The sequence below is a fragment of the Cygnus olor genome, chromosome 6, assembly GCF_009769625.2.
Source record: "Cygnus olor isolate bCygOlo1 chromosome 6, bCygOlo1.pri.v2, whole genome shotgun sequence".
NCBI classification, from domain to species: Eukaryota; Metazoa; Chordata; class Aves; order Anseriformes; family Anatidae; genus Cygnus; species Cygnus olor.
Window position 1 is genome coordinate 5,742,887 of NC_049174.1, and position 27,614 is coordinate 5,770,500.

Consider the following 27,614-nt stretch of genomic DNA (forward strand, 5'->3'; position numbering starts at 1 on the left):
GTGAGTTTGATTTGAATGGAATATAGTTTTCATTGTAGAAAGAAAAGGTTTTCTAAAACCCAGCCTGGCCTTCTATCTATAGTAGGGAACTCAGTGACAGGATATTTTTGAGCTTCTAATTGATTCTTATCTGCTATAAGGTATCAAAGTGGATGATCATAAAATGTGACCTTATTTTTATGTGGCATAGCGTAGGAGTTCTGTAAAGCCAGAGAAATAAAAAGACAAAAATCCTTATTAAAATAACTACCCAGAGCTTTGAATTCCACAACATAAATACAGTTCAAAATTTAACTTTTCAATTATCTAGTTTAAGCAATAACAAACTATCCCCAGAAGTAATAGTCAATAATATAATAGCAAGACATTTGTTTTTTCAGTCCTAAAATAATCACATCTCAAAATCAATTGTGAAAGTCATTTACTGAAAACGATATGCTATGTGACTTTTGTTATATTTGCCTTTTTTTTTTTTTTTTTTTTTTTTTTTAAGGCAAGGCAAGGAAAATGCTGTCCTATCCCAAGGAATACAAGAGAGTTATCAAACATGGCTGTGTCCCTCTTGCCACTTTGATGCTGAGGGACTCGTCCAGCTGTAAACCCACAGCATTGTGAGTATATGGTGTACACATACCTATAGTATCACAGTCTTAAATTCCCATATTCCCCTGCTTTGCTTTAGAAATTGGTTAAATAACAACATTAGCTTTTCAGTCTTCTGCCCTGATTTCCATGTAGCTGTCTTCTGATATCCCAGCTGTGTAGATCTGTGCTGCGTGATAGCATACGAGCACTGTAGGATTGTCTTGCCATCTGGTTTTACATCCTAAGGATCTGAATGAATAATCATTCACCAGAAGTTCATATCTTACAGAACATTGCCTAAAGTAATCCTTGACTCTAAGCATTAGATGATTCCCTCCAAAACTAGTACATACACACACATGCACTCAAAAAGAGAGATGTAGAGAACTGTAATAGAAAGGCTAGGGTCTGTGTGAGGGGAGAATCAGTGGGAGTATCTGGGTGTGGAAGTACAAAAGGGGCAAACATCAGGAAGGAGGCCCTCTGAATGATTTATGTTAATCTACCAGGTTTGAGAGGCCATCAAGACCCAAACAGACCTATATGCGGTTTCACAAGGCACCCGGTTTTGGAGACAAAGGACAGTGATGACTCTTGACGATTCACAGAGTTGGGATAAGATGGAGACACTGCTCACTGTCAGCTCCAGAAGGTCTCAAAAACTCCAATCTATTACCTGGACATTGTCATCAGCCTACAAAGAACCTCAACCTTTGTGACAAAATCTTGACAGCTGCCATCTCTTGTCCTCCCTGTCATCACAATAAATCCTGGACCTCACATTTGTGGACAAGAAGCCTGAGACACCACAGACATCCAGATGCTGGTGAGTACAAGAATTTGAGAGCCTGAGTGAAAGTTTTTTTGTTTGTTTTTAATTTGAAATAAGTTCACCTTCATCTCCTGTAAGATCTGAGATGGGTATTTGCTACATTGCTGATATGGTGTTGCAACAGTATCTCCTACATATACACATACACACACAATTGGGAATGTGTCTCAAATATGATTTCAAATGTGAAGAATCTATACTTGATTGAAATGATCTGATTAAAAACACTTCCTTGGGCCCATTCGTTCAAGACTTCCCCCTAGGATCCTTTCTAGCAGTTTATCAAATACTTTACAAAAGTTACATGGTCCAAAGCACATACAGCCATATGTGCACCTATACATTTATCAAAATGTATGTATTCATTTAATTCTTGCCAACTTCTGCCTTATTAGTAAAACCCAGTTCCCCATTTGGTGAAACAATGACCTTTATATTATAAATTCAAGGATTTATAAAACAGATGGTGGAGATAAAAAAAAAAAAAAAAAAGGAAAAACAGAAAGAAAAAAAGACAACAAATAAAACTCCAGCTTGTCCGGCTGCAAGGACCAAAGTATGCATATTAAAATAATCTTGGAAAGCTGGCTGCAATAGCTAAACCATATGGGCTTAGTTATGTTATACGGTACCCTTGAGTTAAAAATTATTAACATCTTCTCTTATGCTGTTCATGAATAATATGTAAAAAGCTATCTGATGGTGTTGATAAGAGGTTTAACATTAGTGAGTAATGGGATTCATAGGGTGTGTGCTGTTCATAGTATTCAGGATTCAGACTGTTTTTGAGTAGAGATTCTGATATAAAGGGGAAACGTGGTACTTATGTGGCTCTAACTATGGTGCTTAATGTAAACAAAAGAAAATCAGTAGGGTTTAAATAGCTGAAGACACCTGAAGAAAATTTATTTGACAGAAAACTCTCATCTGTTTGTCCACTCAAACCAGTTGCTTGGGTTAAAAGGTATTTGTTGTCTTTTTATTACATTTTGCAAAGAATTAAAGGGAAAAAAGAGTCTTAAGTTGTCATTAGTCCATGTGATTGTTTATACAAGTATGATAGGAGGAACTGGCTTCAGAAAGGATTCCTACTTCCTTTTGTCTTCTATCCTGACTATAAGGTTTTAATTTGTAGGTTCTCTTCATTTTCTCTCATAAAGTATGATGTCTATGTAGTTGTTGTCTTGGTGGTGGTGGGTTTTGTTTGTTTATTTCCTGAATGATATGAATTTATTCTTCCTATATTCTAAGCTTTCTGAACACAAGCCAACTTTAGAGTGGTACCTGTCTATTTATGTGTATGTGCTGCAGTGCTAAGCTAATAATTTCTGCTGAAAAGAGATTGCTTTGCTTTGGGGATGTGTCAGTTTCTGGTCTGTTTTAGTGTTTGTTCAGGCTGTGGACCTTGTGCACAGACTTTGCAGTCATGCCTATAGTCAAAGTAGTTCCTAGATCCTGAGACAGAGTCTCAAAAATTGCAAAGAGAATTTATATGTATGTACTGTTATAAGTGCTTGAGACATGGAAATGTGTGATTATTGTATGATAACAGAATCAAATGCATTGAAAGACAGAAAACATATCCGTTTCTTGCTTTCTCAATCCTGACTTGAACATGACTGAATAAGAGATGGAGGGTTTATACTCAAAGCTGTTTGTCAGAAAACAGTACTTGTAGGTACTTGGGCAGCTTATCATCTGACAGCATAATGTTGACCTTCTCCTACTGTAGTTTTCATTTCTGTTCTGGCAAAGTGGACTTGCTGTGGGCTCTGTGCAGTACAGATATTCAGATAGCAGAATTTATCTAGCCTGTTGTGTTGTGTTAGTATGCTGCTGACAGCATCTTCCTTGTGCAAATAAAACATAAATGATGTCTTTAATTAGTTTCCTGCCATGGCATCCAACATTAAAAATGGTCATCCTCAAACACATTTGTCACCCTGACATGTTTCTGTGGAGGCAATGGTCAATAACCCTTAAAGTATCAGTTACATTCCAAAGATAATTTCTTATGTTCCTTTAAAAAAAAAAAATGCATAAAATAATGACGTTCTTCAGAATGATAGAAAAAAACTTGATATTTGCCCAAGAGTGAAACTAGGACCTACTGGGCTCTTGACTGATAGGATCAAAGAAAGAGAAAACCTTTGCCAGGTTGAAGGTTTCCCTTTTAACTGCTGTAAAAATATTTCCAACAAGAGCACAAATCTTTTTTTGTCTTGATGGACAGTAGTGCTCTGCCTTTCATGCCCCTAGTTGGTAATTTGTTTACATGTTAGTAATTTTATATTATTGGTGTATATGTCTTTCATTGACATTATGCAGCTTTATTCATTTTGTACTCTCATGGCAATTCCTGTTTAATTTAAATACTGCAAAACCTAAACCATTCAAGCACAACTTTGCATTTGACCTGTCAGAGGAAATGACTGACATCTGTTATCCCTGCTCATTGTTTTGAGGCTTTGCAAGTTTTCCATTTGAAAAAATCAGATGTAATGATTGTTGTTGAAGACTGCCGGATGCAGTATCAACAGATAAGATGGATAAGACTGCTATTGGTTCGAATAGCAGTTGATATGCGCAGCAACTTGCAGGAAGCAAATTGTTTAGTTGAATTTTGTCGCTGCTCAAGCATAAAAAAAAAAAAAAATGTACAAAATACTTCTGTGTTTCACAAATGTGAAATTTAAGTCTTTTAAATTCAGTGAAAGTACTTGTACAAGATCTGACTATTAATTCTGGAAAAATGCATTAATTCTACATACTTATTATACTCTCATTTCCATTAGAGCAAGCATCTTCTGTGGAGTTCTGGTATATTCTGCTGCTGCTGGAATAATAGTCTCTCCATTTACCAGCCCCAGGCACTGATGATATGTTTTTACTCTCTTCATGGTCTTTTGTCAATAGTTGGCCAAACAATATTGAGTTGTATGCTGAGGTGTTGGCTTTGAAAGATAGGATGTATTTAGCCTGCAATTGCGTTCCATGAGCAGCTGAGCACTGGCAAAGGATGGAACCCTGGGGGCATCGAAGGGGAGCATAGGACCCCAGAGCTGGAGGGATGGAGTGCAGAGAGTGTTGACAACCCATGGACCTTCCCTCTGGTCTCTGCTTTTTCAGTTTTCTATGAGTAACATGGTGATAATGATGCTTCCCTGACTCACAGGGATGTTTTGAGAATAAACACATTGAAAGTGTGTAAGGCGCTTAGTAACTATGCAGATGGGAGCTATAAAAGTCCTTCAGACAGAAAAACCTGAGCCTTAGCAGTTCTGTGACCTAGATCAAGCAGCTCTGTTCCTGTCACCAGACCTGCCTGAGCTCATCTCCCTCAACTGTGTAATTAGCTGGTCTCAAATGGAGTCCTAAAAATTTCTAGAACCTTTTGCAGCTTTTCCCTTTCCCTTAGGGTCTGGGCATGCCACTTTATTTTAGTGATCTACAGGGTTTAGATTACTTCCTAACATACTTCAAGGCTAGTTTCTACCTGGTCTTCCCCTCTTGTAGCTGCTCTGCTGACACTGTAGCATTCAAGTATTAAAATAAATAATTCATGTAATAGTTTTTTCTCTTCCAGAGGGCAGAATTAGATCTTCTCTAGAGGAATCTCATCTTTGTTGTAGCATCTCTCGGGGTGTGCAGGAGTTTAGCTGAGGGAGCAGAACATTTCATCCAACTCTTGGTATAAATACTGGAAAATCAGTCATGATCATAGAACTCTTTTCTGCAATAAACATTATTTTTCTATAATTTGTTCTAAACATAGAAATTAGTGATATATATTGCAGAGTTTTTCTGTGCTGGCTTCCTGTTAAATGAAGCCAGCAATTAAGAGTTAAGGATTTTTTTCTCCTTTATATAACGTGATTTTTGACTTGCTACCAGTTGAAGGAAAGTATTGTTGCAGCTGAGATACATTTATCTCCTTTAGGTGACTTTTTTGTTGTAGGCAGATGAGTAATTTGGTAAATTTGATAAACTAAATTTAATATGTTGCTTGGAGTTGTGTCAAGTGGAGCAATTTATTGAATGGTTGTAATTCCCAAGTGGTGTGTGAAGAGAAGCTTTCTTCTGAATTTTTCTGTCTGGCAAAGTACAGACATCCTTTTCCAGCACATAGATAACAAAGATAATGAATGCAATTGCCAGTTTGCTTGCAGTGAGGAGAAAGAAAGGGAAGGGCCATGACAACAAAACGATACATCTTATGATGTGATTCAGGGATCTTTTTTTAGAAAAATAAACTTTCTTTTCATTCCTACCCACCACCATCACCTTTTCTCATATTTTAGCCTTGGAAATTGTCCCATCTCTCTTTTGTTGCAATGTTTTTGTGTTGTCTTTGCACCTGGGACACTGCTGCAGTGCGGCAAAGGGCTGCCCCTTGCAGTGGCTGTGCTGCCTGAGGTTCCGCACAGCAGCATGCCCAAACTGGATGAAGTTTGGGATTGCAAGGTCCAGGCTCTATCATCCAGCAACCATTCTTCTTATTAGCACCAGAATTACACTGGAGTAAAGCCACAGCTCTAAAAATAGCAAATCTTTTCATGGATTCTTATGAGGAGAGTTACTACCACTTCTCTGGGAGAAGTCCTGGAGACTACTGAGTGATACAGATCAGTTAGGAGGACTTTTCTCTTTTATCCAATTGATATTTGTAGTTTTCTTTGAAGAGTTACTGTTTGCCACTGTCAGACAGCAAACACAGCTCAGGAGTTCTGTAAATGGTATCTCAGACATGAGTTATCTCAGAAATAATGAAAGGAGTATAAACCAAATCTGCATTTCCCTGCAAGGATGGAGGTGACCAAGACATGAAAGATCTTTCCAGCTCTGATGATATGCTTCTTCTTCCGGACAGACAGAAGTAGAGCAATATGGTAAAATTCTCCCTAATTTATGAATTAGATGTAATTTTCCTGTGAAATGTAACCATTTCCAATGCAAAGGATGTCCTGTAAAAACTCTTTATTCATGTTATACCTTAACACAAATGAAAAAAATCAGTGAACTGGAATTTAACCTCCTTTCACAAATTCACCCTTTTTTTCTGAGTTCAGTAGAATTGCTTTTCAGATGCTTCAAGAAATGAGAAATTCAGAATGTTCAGATGGAAACAAAAAAAAATCTACTTTCCTGTACTAAATTAGTTGTGGTTATTTATAAATAAGAATGAAACAAAGGAAGACAATGGGCAGCAAAATAAAGACTATTTAGTGGTCGTCTTTGTTCAAAATGCAAAACAAACTTTTACAAATTTGTTTTGCTTCTCTCTTTTAGTAAGGATTAGTTACCATAGCAACTAAAATATAACATGATATATCCGTTGCTACTCCCAACATCTACAAAGCAGTTTTTAAGAGAAAAAAAAAAAACTTAATATCAAAAAGAACGGAAGAGATGAGGTCTTTATGCAGCGTAAGGAAACTGCACTGATACTCAGCTTTCCTTTGTGAGTGTTTGATCAGAGCAGTATGAGGGACCTGTACTTCCACTAATGAAATGGGGTGGAAGAGGGAGATTATGTGTGGTTCTGTTAAGAGGTCAGTGAGAAAATCTATGACCACCTAGCTGAAATTTGGTCTGAAGTACAGTGAAGTCAAGTTGGTTGCAATGAAGATCATCTCTAAAGCTAGAAAGAGCTACAGCATCTCAGTAAATTATCTTTTTAACTCTGCTTTAAGTGCATGACCACAAACAAGACAGTCTCATATTATATACCTGAAGTCTGGAAGGATTTAGCAGCCAAGGTTCCGGGTCTGAGTTCTGCTATCAGCATAAGAAAAATAATACTTTCCTGTTTAGGATGCTGAGGCCATGGGTAATCTCTCCAGTGCTCCCTTGGGCCTGATTCCATGGCTGAAGGGGGTATCAAATGGGGATTTTTCACATTTATATTGTCTCATATTTAGCTGATACTGTAAAGAAAGTTGTTAACTCACAATACAAAGTGACACGCTTAGTGGATGAGGGAAAGGCTGTGGATGTGGTCTACCTTAACTTCAGTAAGGCTTTTGACACTCTTTCCCACAACATTCTCCTCAAAAAACTGGCTGCTTGTGGCTTGGACTGGCATACGCTTCGTTGGGTTAAAAACTGGCTGGATGGCCGGGCCCAAAGAGTTGTGGTGAATGGAGCCAAATCCAGTTGGAGGCCGGTCACTAGTGGAGTCCCCCAGGGCTCAGTGCTGGGGCCAGTCCTCTTCAATATCTTTATCGATGACCTGGATGAGAGGATTGAGTGCACCCTCAGTAAGTTTGCAGACGACACCAAGTTAGGTGCGTGTGTCGATCTGCTCGAGGGTAGGAAGGCTCTGCAGGAGGATCTGGATAGGCTGGACCGATGGGCTGAGGTCAACTGTATGAAGTTCAACAAGGCCAAGTGCTGGGTCCTGCACCTGGGGTGTAACAACCCCAAGCAGCGCTACAGGCTGGGAGATGAGTGGTTGGAAAGCTGCCTGGCCGAGAAGGACCTGGGAGTACTGGTTGATAGTCGGCTGAATATGAGCCAGCAGTGTGCTCCAGGTGGCCAAGAAGGCCAACAGCATCCTGGCTTGCAAAAGAAGCAGCGTGGCCAGCAGGTCTAGGGAAGTGCTTGTCGCCCTGTACTCGGCTCTGGTGAGGCCGCACCTCAAGTACTGTGTTCAGTTTTGGGCCCCTCGCTACAAGAAGGACATCGAGGTGCTCGAGAGGGTCCAGAGAAGGGCAACGAGGCTGGTGAGGGGTCTGGAGAACAAGTCTTATGAGGAGCAGCTGAGGGAGCTGGGATTGTTCAGCCTGGAGAAGAGGAGGCTCAGGGGTGACCTTATCGCTCTCTACAGGTACCTTAAAGGAGGTTGTAGCAAGGTAGGGGTTGGTCTATTCTCCCACGTGCCTGGTGACAGAACAAGGGGGAATGGGCTCAAGTTGCACCAGGGGAGGTTTAGGTTGGATATTAGGAAGAACTTCTTTATTGAAAGGGTTGTTAGGCATTGGACTAGGCTGCCCAGGGAAGTGGTTGAGTCACCATCCCTGAAGGTCTTTAAGAGACGTTTAGATTTAGAGCTTAGTGATATGGTTTAGTGAAGGACTTGTTAGTGTTAGGTCAGAGGTTGGACTAGGTGATCTTGGAGGTCTCTTCCAACCTAGATGATTCTGTGATTCTGTGATATATCATAGGCTGACAGTATATTCTTGAATGTGATAAGCCTGGTTAAGTAGAAGAAAACAGTCCATCTAGAGTGTCATATAGTAGTGGCCTGATAGAAGGACAAAGTGTAGGAAAAGGCCTGGCTGGGTAATACGTCTAATTCCTCCTCCAGATAAATCAGGCACAAAAGGAGATGCATTCTTCCTTGCTAAAAGTCTTTAGAGCACAGAAAAAAAATTCTCTTGCTACACCTGCTAGTAGGTATAGGTAGTGGAAAAGTAGCAACTGAACATTTTACAGCTCTCAGGAATAATTTCCAGATATTATTTACCTACCTCGTATTTAGACTTTATGTTTAAAAGAAGAGTACTCAAAAAAAAAAAAAAAAAGACTTTACCTGGTGGGTCACGCATAATCATTTTCTGTCTTAAACTACCTGTGGCTCACATCCCAGGAAATTGGAATCTGGATGAGAATATTCCTTGCTTTGTCCTTGATTTCAAAGTAATCTACATAGCTTTTCTCCATAACATCCATTATCAGTTCTCAGAGCCTGTCTAACCCCCTAGTAAAATGCATTAAAGAAATTCACAGTACATTTACTTACAATTGGAATTAGGCTATCTTAGATATTTCCAAAAATAATGCTTTTGAAAGATGTTTGTCTGGATCAGGACCAACAGAAAGGCCTTTGGGCTAAATTTTCAAATGTATATGGTTTTGTTTTGCTACATTGATGATCCTGCTGTTTGTGGGTCAGTTATATGAATCCTCCTGAACAGATATAAGCAGCATAAAATCTTTTATATTTGCTGTTTTTCCACAGCTGAACTTAGATTTCCTTTCTTATTCAATATTGCAGTGAAAATAAAACAGATTGTTTTAGTTTTTACTGTGAAACCTGGGTTTGAATGAAGAATCATTAAAAGGTTTAATACCCTATCTTACACTTTGGGAACACAAAATTTGCTGCTCCTGTCACCGTCACCTTCACATTCACATCCTGAGTTCCAGCTGATGAATAAACAGACTGGAGATTATCACACAGGGAACATTCATGTGTAAAATGAAATTCCTATTAAAGTTCATTGCTTCAAATGAAATACGCTTTGTAGCTCTTCCTGTAGCGATTCCTGCTGGGTTCTGTCATGATATGCTGAAATGTAGTCTTCTTTCTCTCATCCTTCTGCTCAGTCCTGGAAGAATGTGATCATTTTGATGAGGCTTTGTAAAGTTTTTGACAGAAAATGCTAGCAATTATTGCATTATTCAATTCCTTGATTAGAAACTGGTCTTGGGCCATTAGCGACATGCTCATTTAAAAATACTTCTGTTTTTTAAATGATTTTGAGTTGCTTTCACCTACGGTCTCTGAGTTATTTTGAATGTGCATACCATACATTGGAATTTTCAGCCCCATGTGTGGTCAAGGCTGCATGAAGATGCCTTGCTCTACTTTCCATAGTCCTCCAAGCCTACCCCAGAAGGCTTTGCACACTCAGATAAACCCACATACATCTATGTCCCATGCCAGGGCACCCAACAAGTCAAATGACCAGGAAATAACCTTACATATTTCTCTGAAGTACCCTTTGTCCTGGCTTCTAACTCTGTAACACTCCAAGGCTGTATGTAACACAACATTTTAGAGTTTTTCTTTCCTCTCAGAGATGTGCGCAGCATCATTTTAAGAAGCAAGTTCATGTTTTTTATGTCTTCTCGTTATCTACCTGCAACTAACCAACAATTCTGACTTTCTTGTAATCCAGATATTCTCTTTTATAAATTTCTGGGTTAAAATAAATAAATATATATATATTTTTTAATTCTGCAGTTTAAGTACTATATTAATTTGTACATTGCTGTCATCTGAGAGCCGAGGATAACGAGGGCTTTCAGTGCTGTTACTCATTTGACATTAAACATTCCTTAAATCCATTCCCATTAAATTGCAGTCTATTGCCAGAGATGTTCATTTCAGATACCGTATGCTTAGTGAAAATAAATGTATACAATTGCTTGTTTAGCCAAATATCCTTTAGAAAAGAATCTCAGTAAAGTGACGTGGAGCATTTAGATTTTTCAGAACTGGTGTTTGTTTGTTTGCTTGTTTCCAAGACTACACAAGCAAATCTCTTGCTTTTGGGGGTTAATTTTTCTTGTGCTACCATTAGCTTTTCACTTAGCCAGTATTTTTTTGGCTTATGCAATGAGCCTCAACAGTGCTCTAAGAGGGTGTGCCTGCAAGCTCCAAATCTCTCCCAGATATGTATTCAGTTTACAAATCATATCCTTTTCTAGTTGATGATACTTATGCCTATTTTAGGTGTGTGTGATTATGACTGACAACTCCCACTGAGTTATTGTGTTGTTTATGGTATTTCTGCTAATCCCAACTCTGAGGGAAGATTTTACTTGAGTGTTCTTATTACATCCCAGGCTTCTAAGAGGTGACTGGGGGACATAAAGCCCCATGGGGAAGAGCATGGGGTGGATATTTTTTCTTCCCTTGGGATCCGTTGGGCACAGGGAAAGTCTATTCTACAGAACACAAGTGATTTGCAGTAGTAGTTAGATCTCTGCAGCAAGGTGCAGCATCAGAGGGGATGAAATAAATATCTCTCTAGGGCTTGGAGAGTACTGGGCAGAATTTGCTTTAACTCAGAAATTCAGTGGAATAGAAGAACATAGTGAACAGGTAGAGTCGTTTATGATTTTTTTTTTCCAGTTGCTTCTCCAGGCTTCAAGTTTTAAATATGTTGGCCTATATTCCAACATATGGGAAGGCCCTATTTATTCAAATACAACTCATTCTAGTTTAATTTCTTTCATCTTTCAGAAGACATAAAGTGCAATTGCCAAAAAAGGAATGATTGCATAGACCCACCCCTAAGTTCAGGGCAATTGGTTGTCCTGTAATACTGGTCTTTTACAGTAACAATGCGACACTTGTTATCTCCATCTACGAATGTGCAAGCCATCTCTTGTATTCAACTACTGAGCCCAATTTTTTATTTTTATTTTTTAATTTCTCCATGTCTTGTGTTTCTCATTTTGAGCCTCTAGACCTGTTCTTGAATGACTTTAAGACACCTAAAGTGTCTTAAAGTGTCTTTCTTTATTTTTTTTCTGGTTATATGTAAATAAATACAGCTATGTTATAAAAATATAGCAATGAGTTCTGATAGATTTTGATTACCCTAATACTATTCGTCAGCCTCTTTCTCAAGCTCTGATTGATCTTCCTGCAAAACTAGTTAGTCTTGGCAGATCTAAGACAGCTACACCGCTCTCAATTTGTCCCTTTTCTGCTGAAGAATTTTCCCTGATAGGTGTTTGATACAGTTGAAAACATTTGTATTCCTTTAGCTCAGCTGGAGAAACTCTCCCACTATTGCGAAGAAAAAAAAGAGGACTCGAATTCTTTTCTGCAGATTTTCCTAGCAAAGGCCTATTGTATGTAACTACTGAAGTCAAACCCTTGGTAGTAACTGCACTAGTGAGCTGGGAATTAAGATGTGCACTTAGCAACCAGGGGCCTTCACTATGCTCCCCCCGGTCTGCTAAAAAGATTTTCCAGCTCTATTGAAGAACAAAGTTCACACCTCCCTCAATCACTGGTTCAATCACAATGGCTTACAGTTAGACACCTTCATCATAAAGAAAAGGAGTAAGTTAAAAAGAAAGAAGCTTTAAATAGGAAAATGAAATTTATATTCCTTGAAAATAATTATTTACGAAAGTAATGAGTAACAATCAGTGGGAATATTTTCAATAACTAAGATAAAACATATTCAGATTTTTTTGATGACTGGACTGTATCTGTCCTGTTTATTCTTTCAGTGTTACAGACTATGAGGCAGCGGGACCTCTGAGTAAATAAAGCGTTGAGGATCAAGTTGGTGAAACAAAGCTTACCTCCTACCTTTGTGAAAATACAACTTACTTCTTTCCTGTTGCCTGAAATAACACAATAGCAAACAATCAAGTAAGTTTAATTACATTTTATTATTTAATTAATTTAATGAGTTCATCCACTATTTCATTACCATTACACTTCTGCATGAAAAGGAGGTCATTTTTCTCCCTTCTTTCATAGGGAATAGCATTTTTAAATCTCTGTGTAAAGACAGCTTCTAAAAATGACTATTTAAGCAAAACCCCACCATCTGAGGAGTGGGGAGTGTTTTATGTTCAATATTAAAGAGTAAGGTTAGTTTACAGCTGGAGCACTTCTTTCACAGGTGTTACAGGGAGAGTAATGAAAATCGTTTATTAGCAGGTAAGAAATCACATGTAAAGGCAGTTCTTTGCTGAGTGTGAGTCAAAAGATGAGAATTATTTTTGTGTTAGCATTTCTTTGTCATACATACAAATCCACATGCAAAGACCTTTCTGACACCAGTTTTTAACCTAATGAATTTTTTAATTTCTTTGCAAAACTCCTGAGAGCATTGCAGATGGGCAGGTGGGTTACCCTTTGCTCAACAACAACAAAACCAGATCCTCCTCCTAAAACTTAAGCTGTTGTTCCCTATCACCTGTGCTAAGCAAGTTGAATTTGTCCGGACATAACTTAAATGAGCTTCAGATCACACCTGTTGGAGTGTTGGTGTAATAGAATGATTTACAATAGTTGAGGTGGTCTGATGAGGTTTCTTTCCACACCCTTTTGTACTTAATACCAGGCTGCTAAACCGTGGATGAGAGACCCACATTGAAATTCTTTTTGCTGGAAAAGAAAATAGGAAATAAAGGGGGGTGGAAGCAAGGATTTTGGTGGCTTTCTGAAGCAGAAAGATTGCACAACCTTTAATGGTAGCCAGGCAGGCATTTAACAGGTTTTTTGAAGACCAGAACGAGTTTGTGACTGGGTATAAAGTAAAGTTGAGACGGTAAGTACAACACGTGCTTATTTATTGTCTAGCTGTTTGTGAAATCTAATGTTAAATGAAAATGGTATTGTGGAATGTGCAATGCAAAAAGGCTTGAACTGTCCTTTCACACCTTTTTCATCTTTGATTTGATAACTTTCAGCAACAAATGGAATATGTGCTCTTTCTTTTAGTCCTACACAGGAGAGGGAGGGGGGAGCAGCTGGTGAAAAGGAAATGAGGGAAGAGTTTGGCTGAATGTCTGAAACACTGATGGGTTTTCTTTGCTATGGTTTGGGGACATTTTTTTCTTTTTGCAGAGCCTTTTTTTTGAAATGCTTGTGTCACATGCATTTTTAAGTTTCAGAGTATCCAAGTCCTGCTCATTGTTGAAGAAGTTACATGAGAGAGATGTATGTTTAACAAGTTTGTATTGCATTGGGAATGTGGGACAAATGGGGTTGGTAGTTAATAGTAGCATGCTCTTGCACAAAAGGTGTATCGTTGGTGTGTGAAAGAGATCATTTCAACTATACATAACTGTCTGGACAGTGTGCTAGTTGCATTTAGCAAAGTCACAGTGGTGATCTTTCAAAGATGCTTGTGTCTGGAAACAGTTCTTAAAAATACACCTTGGCAAGAATCTGTGCTACTACTTTCTTTTTAACACTAGTCTTCATCAAGGAGTTCCGTCTTACAATCAGTAAAAATATTTTATAGATAGAAATCTTTTCTTTGCAAGATGCGTTTGAAACCCAACTTCCAAGGAAAAATAAGGAAACATCTGTATGTGTGAAACACTATAGCCTTGCATACCAGTGCCTCAGCTCATTAAAGTCCATTCTCTGACTAGTGTTGCTCAACATTTTCATGCATTCAAACTCTTTTGTTTTATGTGCGTTATAGCTCTATAACATGGTTAGCAAATCACCGTATATTGAATTATCTTTGAAGGTTCATGTGGAAAGGAAGACAATAAAATTAGTCTAGTACTAACCTAGGTGGAAGCAAGTTTAAGCTTCATGCCAGTGCTATCATCTGCTGCAGTGCTGTCAATTCCCTCAGTGGGAGAGCTGCCCTCATTAACACAGCTTTAAGCCTGGAGACAGCACAGAGCATTTTCAAACAGTATCAGCTGACTAGAGTTAGTTCATATAAATCAGTGGGTAGATCATAAAGTTCCTACTGCTGCTCATTAATTAGTGAAGTTAGCTACATCTTCCTGCACATAACTCATATTTCCTGGTATTATAAGAGTCTGTGGTGTGTGATGGTTTTACTGCTCTCTGAGGACAAATTTTAACGAGTTGTACACTGGAATTTCTTATGACAAACTAACAGTGTTTTGCATGCATTTGTTCAGTTTCAGTTTAAGGGTAGTCTGGTTGTGCATCCAGCATTTTGCTTAGAAAAGCTCATGCATGGTTGGCTTGTTTGAATAGTCTACTGCTGTAGCATCTTGAATAAGTTTAAAAGAAAATGCTCTTAGGAGTCTGAATATTGATGCTTGTTTGCACAAGCATGAAAGCCTTCTTGAAAGGTCAGTCTAAAGCATCATTGCCTGGTTTTGTTTGCCCTTTTTTTTTTTTCCCCCTAGCAATAGCATTTCATGCAATAACGTTCTTTTACTGTAAGTTACTCTTATACCATGACTGTTTCCCTAATATGAGTGAGTTTATGACGTGCTAATGGCATTTCATGTTTTGAAGATGTTGTATGGGGCAGATGTAGATTTAGTCAGTTTGCTGTGCACTGGGTAAGTGGGACAGTCAGGTTTGGAACTGAGTAGTAACACGTAGCACTTCCATCAAACACAGTTCAGCAATTAACTGTACTCAGCTTTGCCGTCAAAGAGCCTGTTATATGTTCTTGTATCTGAGATAAAGTTACACAGTTAAGTGTGGTTGTAAAAAAAAGAAAAAAAAAAAAATGGAAAAAGTAGTTAAGTCCAAAATGTGATTAAACATTTCCCAATTTCCTGTCAAAGTTTGTTTAGAAAATCTTTCTTTGAACAAATTTATTTTCCTTGTCCTGCACATTTATGATCTTTAAAGAGGATTAACTTATTCTGCGTTTTTTCTCATGACAATCATCGATGTATTTTATTTATACACAGGTAGGGACTTTGAGCTCAAAGCACGTCTTCTACACATGGATTTCTTTGAACAGGTTTCCCCAGACCAAGTATTTCCAGAATTTGTAAGAGGAATTTTTTCAGGGAACCCGATCTCTCTTCCTTGCTGTTGTTTATGTTTATGCACTTTACAAGTTATTTTCAATGGAACTATTTATTGAGAGCTATTGTCTCTTAAAAAAAAAAAAAAAAAAGAGAGAGAACAGAACCTAATACTTTACAGATATTGATATATGTATTTGTATGTCATATTCAGCTTTTTATCTGACTTTGAAGTATCTTGACTTGTACTGCATTGACAGTACAATGGATCTTTAGTTGCTGATAATGAAAACTGGTTATGTTAGTCTGACCTGTATACCTCTGATATTTTGATATGAGACAGGACGCTAACAAGGAATTTCCAGTTGTGACTTCTGGAAACAAGACATCTTAAATTATCCGCTTACCTTTTGGGGCTGGAATTCGGATTGTACTTTTTTCTCATGAAAACTTCTCACTTGATTGTTTTTTTTTTTTAACACAAATATTTTACTATGTTTTCCTCTGTTGTTCTTTTTCTACTATAATCTGTTTCTGAAAGCCATATTTATTGTGATGAATTAAATAGAAACAGGTGATAATGATAAATACTTTCACAAATTTAGAAGCATTGTTGACGTATCTATCTTTATAGCAATATATAGGCAAAAATTCTTATCCACCTCTGACTGCTTTACACATTTAGCTTTCCTGCCTGAGACATAATCATCTCCCTCTGGTTTTAATAGAAATTTCTATAAACAAAAAACCATAAAACTTTCACACTTCTTTTTCACTTACATGGGAAACATGACAGACAAAAGTCTGTTTCAGTGCAGACAAATGTCTGTTTTAGTGCAGCAAAACTTTTCTGTGGTATTGCATACAAAATGCATAAATACCACAATTGCCACGAGCCTCTTCCCTTGTCTACTTTAATCAAAAGGCTTTTGATAATGTGTGTTAAACTTAACTTGAAAATAGAAAGCACTTTTTTGTAGGTACTGCAAACATTGTTTGGAGCAGAATTAATGGCACAGTTATGCAGAACACTCATGAATTTTCTTGGTTTAAAAAGTAGGGTTTACAATAGGCAGAAGAACCAAGTATCTTTGCCTTGTTGAAGACACATTGTTTGGAGAATATTGAATTATAATTTTTTTTAAAGTGTCTCAGCACGTTCACAGATAAGTGATGTGCAACCTTGAGTGCAGTTTGACTTTTTGACAGAAAAATCAAACTCACTGCTGAAGCTCATTTCTTTCTTCAAAAATTGCATACATGAGTCATTAGCACCTTTAACAAGCTGGAAGATCTCCAAATTTATTTGGTCAATAACTCTCAGCTTCAGAGTACTCCATTAATTTCTTTCAGGTTCTTGATGATGTGCCTCTCACAAAACTGATGAGCATGTTCACAGCTCTTTCACTTAACAATGGGACATATGGTATGATTTGCATTTGTGAATTTCTTTGCTATTAGCTCTTTGGAACTATTTTAACTTTCTTTCAATGTAGTGTTTTGTCTGGAAACATAAAGAATTTATTGGTGAAAGTACAGTATTGGTGAATGTATTTTAGCAGAGTTTGTGTTTAAGACAACAGTAAAGGGAGATGACATGGTGCAGTACGTGTTCTTAGCTTGTTAATGGATAGTAGCTCTCTTGTGAAAAGTCAAAGCAACAAATGTACGTATTTGTACCTATACATCCATTATATGTATGGTATACTACAAAATACTTGTGGGATAGCTTTCACTTCTTTTCAAGAAGTGAGATATGTTTTCTCTTTGGTTGGCTGTAACTCCCTTCCTTAATCAGATCTTGAAATGTGTAGTTCCTTATCAAGGAAGCAGCTCATCACTACATTTATAATAACCCTGTGGCCCTGTGCTGAACCTGCAATCGGCAGATCACGTTATGGGACAGTAGAACAGTTTTTCTTATTTCTTTGTGTTATGGTTCATTACATATGTATTAGATTTCACCAGCCTTTTTGGTTTCTGGTCACTCCATCGTGGAAGATTGCTGTGAAATTCTCTACACAGTGGTCCCAGAAGTTACTGCCTTCTGGGAGGGGTTATATTTACCACATACATTTTTTCTTCTTTTCTTTTTTTTTTTTTCTTTCTAATAATATAGTTGCATGATGTCAGAAATGACCAGTGTCTAAACTGCTTAACATGAGGTGGAAGTTTTCCCAGCAGATCAGTTGGATCTAAAGCTTCTTGAGAAAGTGATCTTTCAGCAAGACCAAGAATTACCAAGAATGTTGTAAAGTAGGGGAGGCTAAAACAAGGAAAAAATGCGTATAAGCAATTAACTGGGGAGTAATCCCCTTGTCCTGAGTCCCAACCACATTTTAGACTGACAGAAACTACAATGCTGTTTTCAATAATTAGCAAATAGACAAGAATTGAGTTAAAATAGCTTATGTCAGTCTACACCTGATTGTGGCTGCCGTATTTCTAAGCATAGTTTTCCTGAAAGACCCCATGTTCATCTATATTTGCTCCCACCGAAGATTAGAGACTACTACCATCGATTACACCTGTAATGGGCGTTTTAGACATACGAAGTATATTTGTGCTTGGATGTTATGAGGGCTTGAACTGAAGGGTAGACACGAGAATATAGTTCATCTGATCTTAATAGTTAATGTTGATTTACTCCACCCAGGGAACTTTTACCTGGCTTATACTGTCTGCAGCACTCTGTTAAGTACTGTTGGTACAACTGTGCTACTGAGGGAGAACTTAACTTATGATTTTTCCCTTGGCTGTATTTTTGCTTTGCCTCAAGTAAGTCATAAGGGTTGAAGTATATAGTTATTCTTCGTGTGGAAAAAAAACTTTCTTTAAAAAAAAAAAAGCAGGGGATAATTTCCTGCTTCAATGTTGCCATTGCAATGATCAGGCAGCAATAAAATTCTTCTTTGTAATTGTTATTATCATCTGGTGATGGGAGCCTTCTGTTCCTACAAGCTGCTAAACTTTCCTTTTAACTACAGCCTTCCGGACCCAAGTTATGTGCTGGGTCTAAATGGAGGGGAAAAACTTGGGGGGGGAACAAATGCAAAACTGATTTGGGGAGCCTTAATACCCTTTAATAAAGTTTCTGATTTTTTTTAACATAAAACAATCTTTAGAAAAAAATAAAATTGAATGATCTACTGAATGTTAAAGATTACAGTACAAAGAAATGATGATATCTCTTAATGAGAGATCAAAGTACAGTGTTTTGGTACAAATTCTGCATGAAAGCTATTTACATTTCACTGAAGTTGCATTGCCTATATTCCCTTTGCACTACTGTGCATGAGATTAGCTATGCAAGTGACAGCACAAGTGATGCTGTATGATCTACGTTGTGATTCATAAGGATCTTTCCCTGTTTAGACAACTTTGTCAATGTTTTGTGTCCCGTAGTCTCAAATGAAACAATTAAAAGCAAAGAAAAAGATGGATTAGACTGAGAGGTTTTAGGACAAATGCAGAAGTTCTGAAATACGTAAAATTGGTCTGAGGACAAGAAACTGAACAGTTTGGGAAAAGGATGAAAGCAATGTGCTTGTGTTTCTGTACAACAAGGGAATAAAAAAGGCCTCATGTAACTCTGATAAAATATTGAGACTCATTCATGCTTCATTCCTAGTCAAGTCTTGGAAAATAATATTTTGAGTTAAGCATGCAGCTTCAGGTGTCTTGTAGAAGGTGATGGTGGTGGTAGTTCACTTCTCAGGTGTTTGCAGTTGACTAAAAAGCAACATACAGTGGAAGGATCAATAGTGCATGTTCTGGTAAACCTTAATTGTCAATACCATATCTAATTCTTGGAATTCCTGAGCTCCCTTTGTTAACTGCTACTGGTTTGAGAAGTTACTGATGTGTTAAATAGCTCCCTTAGGTTATGGACAGGCAAGGCCAAATCCAGATTAAAAACAGAGAAATGACTATTGAAGACAGCTCTTGCATGTCTTCAACCAGCATAAAAATTGATAGTAAATGATACAGTCACTTCTGTCTAGTTTGAAAAATCTGTACTTACTGGGCCATCAGCCAGGGACTCTTAGATCTCAGAAGAAAATTGCAACTTGATGTACAATATGCAATATGTTAATACATGCTGCTTGACTGCTTGTTTAATGAAAAAAAGTATGTTTTTCAACTTGCTACCTCAGCTCTTCTAGACCTCATTGGAAAACTACAAGATCAGCAGTGTTTAACCACAGCTACTCCACAAAAAATTCAGGTGTATTTTTTGTCATGAAAACATTCCTATTGCTTAGAAATACATTTCAGGATTGAGTTGTTTTTTCAAATCTTTAAATAATTTTATTTGAGTAAGTGAAAATAAGAGTGCATTAATTGAGGGGTACCATCTGATATGAGAAGTATTCTTAGCAAAATAGAAAGTAAACTTTAAATACCAAAATATATTTTTTGACTTCATTGGATCATTTCATGTAGGCTTAATGCATTAGGGATCACTTTTAAAATCCTTTTTTTTTTCTTATTGCAAAGTGTTCACCCCCAATCTTTAAATCATGTTTTTAGTTAATTTCATATAAGGATACTTTTTAGTATGCAACTAAAGTAATTCATAATTAATAAACCAAAGTAAAATGTTTCCCGTATTAAGCTGATAACTGGGCAACTGGTACTTTTTTTAAAATGCAGTCAGGTATTTTATGGGAGAAATTTGATTAAGGGTCAAGTTGTCATGGACAAGGAAGTAGCTTCACAAACTAGAAATATGTTCCAGTTCACTTTTGTCCTATGTAGCTGTAGTAAAGGGGAGATGATGGTGCTTCACATAAAAACCTCGTACATTGTCAATAGTCATACCAATATAAACATTGTGCCACTGTTAATAATGCAGCAATATGAGATTTTCTTAACTCAGATTTCTTAGAACAGGAAGTATTTAATGTTTTCCCAAGTAATTAAGACAAAATATCTTCTTTTAAGCATTGAACAGCTGTATCTACCCAAACTGCATTATATGGTAATTAATCATATGTCTTATAGTTAACTTGTTTCCTTTATTCTTTTTAATACAGTATAATTAAAAGATATTTTCTTTGACTATTACATAATATTAGTATTAAAGCAGCTTGCCTTATTAAAATAATCGGATTTGTGTGACTACAGCTTCATAAAAATCATGCTGTGAACAAAAATATGTATGAAACCAGGAGCATAGTTGGCATTGAGATTTGCTAAACAAAGAACTAGCTGGTTAAGTGGGTGACAAATTGAGCGTTACACAAAAGATTTTAACTGTATCACTCAGAATTTGTGCATATTCTTCCTAGCATATACATCTGTGTGTACAAATATGAATAAATGAATTTGGATAAAATCTCATTGCGAGATTTGAAGATGGAAAACCAGAAGATTCATTGAGGAGCTTGGGGCTCTGTGAGGTTTGGAGTGGTCCGTGAGGTCCTGGGGAGATGTTTGCGAATGTCTACTCGCCCCTTCATTCGTTAAGCAGTTTTATGGGGCAGGAGCTACTTCAGATACATCTGGCATCTACAATGATCATCTTCAACTCTTAGACTTGGAAATTGACATAGTGAAGAGGAAAAAGTAACCTACATCTGGAGTGTGTTGTTTGTGTTGTTATACTGCAAAACTAGATGAGCCTCCCTTGAAACACACTTGGAAAGCTTTTAATAAATGCATGCAAAAAAAAAAAAAAAACTCTGAGTTTTGCTGAGTTTGTTTTTCACCATTTACTCTTGGAAGCTTTTATTTTTTTATAAAATACATTGGATTTTATACTCTTGATTTAGTCTTGCAAACATGTTAATTGAGTAAGCATTAAGGAAAGCAGTTTTAATAGAGTAAGGAATTCAATTAGTCTAGGATGCCATTTTTGGCCTCTGGGTTTGATCTAGAGCCATGTAAATGGCTGATTAGTTATGAGGTGGGAGGGAAGGGCAGAGATCAGTCTTTAACAAGTTCACACTGTTTACCTGGCACCACATGATCTCTCTATTACATATTCTCTAGGAAGTGTTAAAAGTACTTTAAAGCTACTGTCTAATTTGTCTGCACTTGTTTTGAACACTGGATTAACTGAAGCTGTCTGACTAACTGGCACTACCTATACCAAGGTAGTTGTCTTCTACGGTTGCTCACCATATTTCAGAGGTTGTCTCTACACATCTATGATAACTTGACTTGCTTTTTTCCCAAACTTGCAAAATTAAATTTTGCTTGGATCTTGTTGGGATAAAGCTCTTATAAATAGACCAGAAATGTCTGGAGAAATCTTTAATTTTTAAAATTTATTAAGTATAAAATATCTACAAATATATGAGCAGGTATAGGTTGTGTGTCTGTTTTATTCCCCATCGTGACACCAGATAATTAGGAGATAGCAGTATCTCATTTTTTTCAGCTTTACTTTTGGAGGCAAGAGTTAAGCTATCTAAACACTGAGTTTCCAAAAAATGCAGTAAAGTTTTTGAAATGATCATGCATAGAGCTGTGAGTTGTCAAACCTTGTTGAGGTTGTTCTTGGCCTGACCACTTCACAAATTCCTCCTTTTGCAGGTGGTATGCTAAACCTCTGCTACATATCACGGTTTCATAGGAGCTTTCGTAGTGCCCACTAGTGTTTGTGTTTTTACCAGAACATTTAGGTATTCCCTTAATTTCATTTTCCATAGTGCTTTCTATTTTTAAAAGTATCTGAATGGTTATATGAAACGTGACTGCTTGGTTTCTCCAGGGCTGTAAAAGGAGGCCGAAAATATCTGTAAAACGCTTATTTAAAAAAATAAACAAGCAAAAAACTCCAACCACACACACACACACAAAAAAAACAAACCAAAAAACCATAATGAACTTCCAATTTCCTACATTTGCTGGAGTCAAAATCCACAACTACAAAAAACAAAGCACTTAACCAGACTGTAGATCTGTTTGACCAATGGGAAGTTGTCTTATATGAAATGTGTTACCCAGACAGACAAACAAATGTATGTTTTCTGTAAGTCAGAGGAACAAGCCCAGTAATTGCTTAGCTTGGTTCGCTGAACTTGATGGCCATGATTAGACTGGAAGAAGTGCCGGAGGGTATTGCTGAGGTGAGGCTTGATAAATCCATATCTGCATCACCGCCCTTGCAGTAAGCTGTATTTATAGAAAGTTGAATGGTGCCTGGGTGAAGGATGCTCATCCACTAATACAGTGTTTTCCTCTCTGCTTATTAAGGTATTTTTAACGAACTCAAACCAGCATATTCCTTAAAGTTTTGGTAGAGCTGTTTACATGCTTTATCTCTGTGTATTTATGTAGGCATGTTCATCAGCTGCGCTAGGCCCTCTGTGGAAACAAAGCTTTTCATGGAGCAAGCATGGACAAATATTATAGTCCAGAAAGATGAGTCAACTGGGTGAATAACATACTTTGAACTTACTGTGCATGGAAAATAATGTCACTCTGAGCAAAATGAAGAATTATTTGGAATCTAATAAACACTTCACCCCAAACAATTTTTCTTTCCACCTTACTACTTGGATACTAAATAAGGTGCTTTATATGAAAACGCTTTATTGGGAAATGTGCCCTCATAAACACTGTTTTGAGCAGCAGAGACAAATTGAGTTTGCTGGAATAACTAAGTACGTAACAGTGAATTTGTCTTTTAGGATAGAAACCATTTGTGCTACTCTAAAATTTGTACTTACCACATCTTTGAACATAGTGTCTGTGCCCACTGAGTGTGTGACACTTTAACATCACTACTATTGTGGAGTCAAAAAAAAACACAAGTCTTTCTGATGCAAAGTGGGAGCTTTCCAATTGCTATGGCTAATTATATCTGAAGGGAAGTCTAAAATCTTACTTTTAAGTGATCATGCATCTCTTCTGAGGATGCTGGGACAGATACCTGGCTGATATAAATCAGTAGTGCTCAAGTCAATTAACGTAATCCATGATATGTGGCCAGTAGTCACACTGATTAGATGGTCATATTTTTCAGGAAGAAAATGTATTTGGTAGCTTTCAGTAAAACAAAAGTGTGTGAGAAAGTTAACAATGAGCTTTAACCCAGCTAGCTTACATTATGTTTATTCATCAGATTTTTTTCTTAACCTTTACCTGGAATTAGCAAGCACTCGAGTAGCCCAAGTTCATAGCACTGCTGTGTGCAGTGGGTGCTTGTTTAACAATGTTTAACAACTGTAGTCTTCGGTGACTTATATATTCTTTATAAGTAATAATTATTTTAAATCTTATTTCACTTAAAACTGCAGAACAAATATCAGAATTTATTTAAATCAAAATGCATCTAAATTAAATCTACCAAAAAAAAAAAAAAGAAAGAAAACCACCAGCCAAAATATGCAGTATATTCTTAAATGTGGGAGCCGTGCACTGTCACAACAAATTATAAATGTTAATTATGAGCAATTCACTTTATTTGCATATTGCAATATTCAGAGATGATTTGATTAGCTTTTTCTTGCACAGTAAACTCTTCGCTGATCTGCAGCAATCCTTACAGTCCTTGTGTTATCAACAAATCTGTGTCTGTACTGTACTACTGCTCTGGATGTTGCCATCAGGATAGCTTTAACTGCCTTGTGGTGATGATTAATCAAACTGATGGCACATTGGTAGCTGGTGTATTAATTGAGTCAAAGTTGCTGTGCAGAAAAGCATATAATAAACCAATTGTTTTTCACCACATCACTATTGAAAAGAAACTGCAGTTAAAAGGAGAAGCCAGAGGAAACAATTGAGATTACTTGACTATACATATATATATTTATTTTTAATATTCCTACTTTTATAGTCTCTCTTTCTTGGGAGCATGAGGGTGAAAGCAGAGGCAATATAATACTCAGGAGCATGACTCAAGGTGGACAAACCTTTAAACCAAAAATTGCTGAGCAGTAATATTTGCAGTCCCCAGCTATAAAGAAGAAAAATCAAATGGTGCTGAGTTTGCTAGATACAACAATGGTGATTCTGTATAGCAATTCTTTTGCTATGTACAAGGAATTTACTTCATAAGATTGTTAGCAATAGCATATATGGATCATGAAGGCTCGCGGGAGTTCTGTCCAAAGCAGCTTCTGAGGCTCAGGTTTACAATTAATCCAGGTAATCCTGATATGCTTAGAATAAAAACTATTGGTGAAATAAAATAAATAATGCTTTCAATACAACTTTATAATATTGTATATCAAATCATCTGTTTCCTGATGTACTCTCTTTATGTTCTCTGCAAGTAATCTGACTGTAGTTTGGGAACATCCAATCTACCAACTTTTTTATGATTTGCAGTATGTGCATCTGTTGCACAATGTCTGGTGTTCCATGATGGTGCCCAGTTTAAGCTTTTCTCTTCAAAACTTAGGGCTTGAATGCATGTATGTAATGGCAGTGAAAAGGCTAGTGCTAATGAACTCAATGATTTTTCCTGCAAACTGAACGAGACAGAATTACTGAATAATTGGTGAACCTGGTTCTGCAAAGAAGGATCAGCATAACCTCACTGAATGGCAAACCTATATGTTTATATATATATATACACCCATAAAATATGTTTGGCCATAACTGAAGAATGATTTGCTCATGAGGAAAAACAAAACAAGGAAGATGGAAAGGTTTTCAAGAGTGCAAACACCAATAATGACAGCATGGGTATATTGTGATACTATAACTACCTCATAACTAAATCCTCCTGTGTTTTATGTTTCTGGAGGAAAAAAAAAATCACCTTTCCACACTGAGCAGCTATGCCCAACTGGAAGGTAGAGCACTCAAGACATTTTCCTAATGAACATAAATAACAAATCACTTTGATTTTGTGTATTATCTTGAATTGCAAGCCAAAAAAAAAAAAAAAAAAGCAAACAAAACAACCAAAAAAACTGATTGTGCCATGAGTCTGCAAATAGGCTGAATTTTATTGGTCTGTAAATTTTTCTCTCAAATTCCATGCTTTAAGGACAGGATCAAATTTACATTTATCATCAATATTATAGTGTGAACAGGTCCCTAAGCTCATAATGGCAAATTGATCTGGCCTTGTATATTTTTTTTTCCCATGGATTTATATTTTGAAACTAGAATTTTTCCTTTGTCAGCATGGCCTTAAATGTATCCATTAATGAAAATATGAAAAATGAATACATCTAAATTATGGAAGCTACTCTGCATGTTCTAAACTGTATTTTACTTAGTTAAGCTTAATGGATGTTCCTTAAAACTATTACTTTCTTGGCTCCCCATGTGTCTCATTTGTCTTAAGCTAGCTAAATCAATTATGCATGTCTTAATCTTTGACGTAATCTATGAAGTTAACATTTCCCCAGGAATAGCATATTTATCTTCATTTCCTAAAGATTATACTTAAATTTTCTATTACCCTGGGTTCTCAAAATTTACATATTTAACTGTTTTTTATCTCTCTATATTTTTCTCTGACTTCAGCCTAAATGGAATGTAAGTCTATCTTTTTATTGCAAAGAGAGTAGCATAACTACAAATGCATTTGCATTTCATTCATTATGCATATTCATCTGTTTACGTTGACCAAACCTGCTAATCTGTAAGGATACCACTAATAAAGTTGTAAAAAAGTGAAGCCAAAGTCTTTTCCTGTTGCTAAAAAATGTGAGCTGTATTTTGTAGTTCGTTACTTTTCAGTTACTGGGAAGTTACTTAAAATGTAATACTCCATTCATACTTTCATCATTGGAAGACTAATTTCTTGACCATTGCTCTATTTTCTCCTGCCCACATTGAGGTCTCCTGAGATGCCACATTGCTGCGATATTCTATGATATGGAGAAGCTGAGCTTCAGTACAAAACTGAATTTTAATACCACTAGTGGTAGAGGCAATATAGGTCACCTGATTCTTAGGAATTCTTAGGGCAAAATAAACATTTTTGTCTGACATTTCAACTGTACAATATGAGCCAAATAATGTTTCCACCCATTGCTTAGAGTAGCTGAAATTCTGTGTCTTGCCCCCAGAACTCTCTAATACCTGAGACAGACATGATTACTATTTAGCTTTTATTAGAAATTTAAATGGTCAAGGTCACATTTTGAGTAGGGATAGTGATTTTAATGTAAAGAAATACTTTGTTCTCTATAAATAACCTGTTAATAGCTTAATAATTTCGGAGATGTTGTATTTTGCTCAGTTTGATCCCTTTAGTGATGTTAACAATGCTAAGTATTTCTGCTTGTGAAGAGGTCCTTTTGGATTTATGCCACTATGTATGATGAGTTCTGGTAACAGTAGCCTGCCAATGCTTTTGGCTAAAAATACAGTCAGATCTCTACTTGTAACATAAGTGCATATTTGCCAATTTGCTTTGGAGTCATTATGTTAGCCTTCCTACTTGTATGCAAACCCCCAAAAGCTCTCTGAAATATTTCATGCAAGCTGAATGAATCCTCCTTAAAATCAAGTTGAAATTTTTGATGGATCCTTAATGATGTTTGAAAAGTTTTGATTAACTCTACTTTTGGGGCAAGTCTAGAAGTACTTGCCAATATCTGTCTAAAATAATTATCAAAAGAAGACCTAGAAAATAGCCCTTGAAAATCTTACAACTGTTTTTCTTATTTGACTTAGTTTTGACAGGGTAGCTCTTATAAGACTGACCTTTCTGTTATGACTGCCTAGGATTTTGAGATCTAACAGGAGAACATCTCAACCTTTTCTTTGTGTTGTAATTACGTTTTGTGCAGAATTTGTAGTAAAAGATGAAGTTTAAAATGAGGAACTGTGGCAAATGAAGGTGAAACAGTCCCATTAAATGAGAAAGGTAGTTTCTTAGCGGTTGCTGAAGTGCTGTTGTGCAAGTTAATTGGGGCCATGTCTGAAAAGATGTTAATGACCTGCTGCGCATCTTCAGTTCCTGTGGCTGCAATCACAGCTGAAGGTGTTGGGGATGGCTTAGACCAGATTGGTCCACCTGAGAAGTAATTACAGTAATTGTTATCTGAAATTCCTTTAGAGTTGCTTTCTGCAGCACTTCCAATCA

General features: G+C 36.8%; 1 long non-coding RNA gene across 1 annotated transcript in view; it reads left to right on the plus strand.

The window, feature by feature from the left end:
- Positions 1–500: 500 nt before the first annotated feature.
- LOC121072497 overlaps positions 501–27,614 on the plus strand; it is an 82,737-nt gene continuing 55,623 nt past the window's right edge. Inside the window, exons 1-2 of the long non-coding RNA XR_005821265.1 lie at positions 501–611; positions 1,095–1,411. This is a non-coding gene — a long non-coding RNA (uncharacterized LOC121072497). The remainder of the gene's footprint in view (positions 612–1,094; positions 1,412–27,614) is intronic.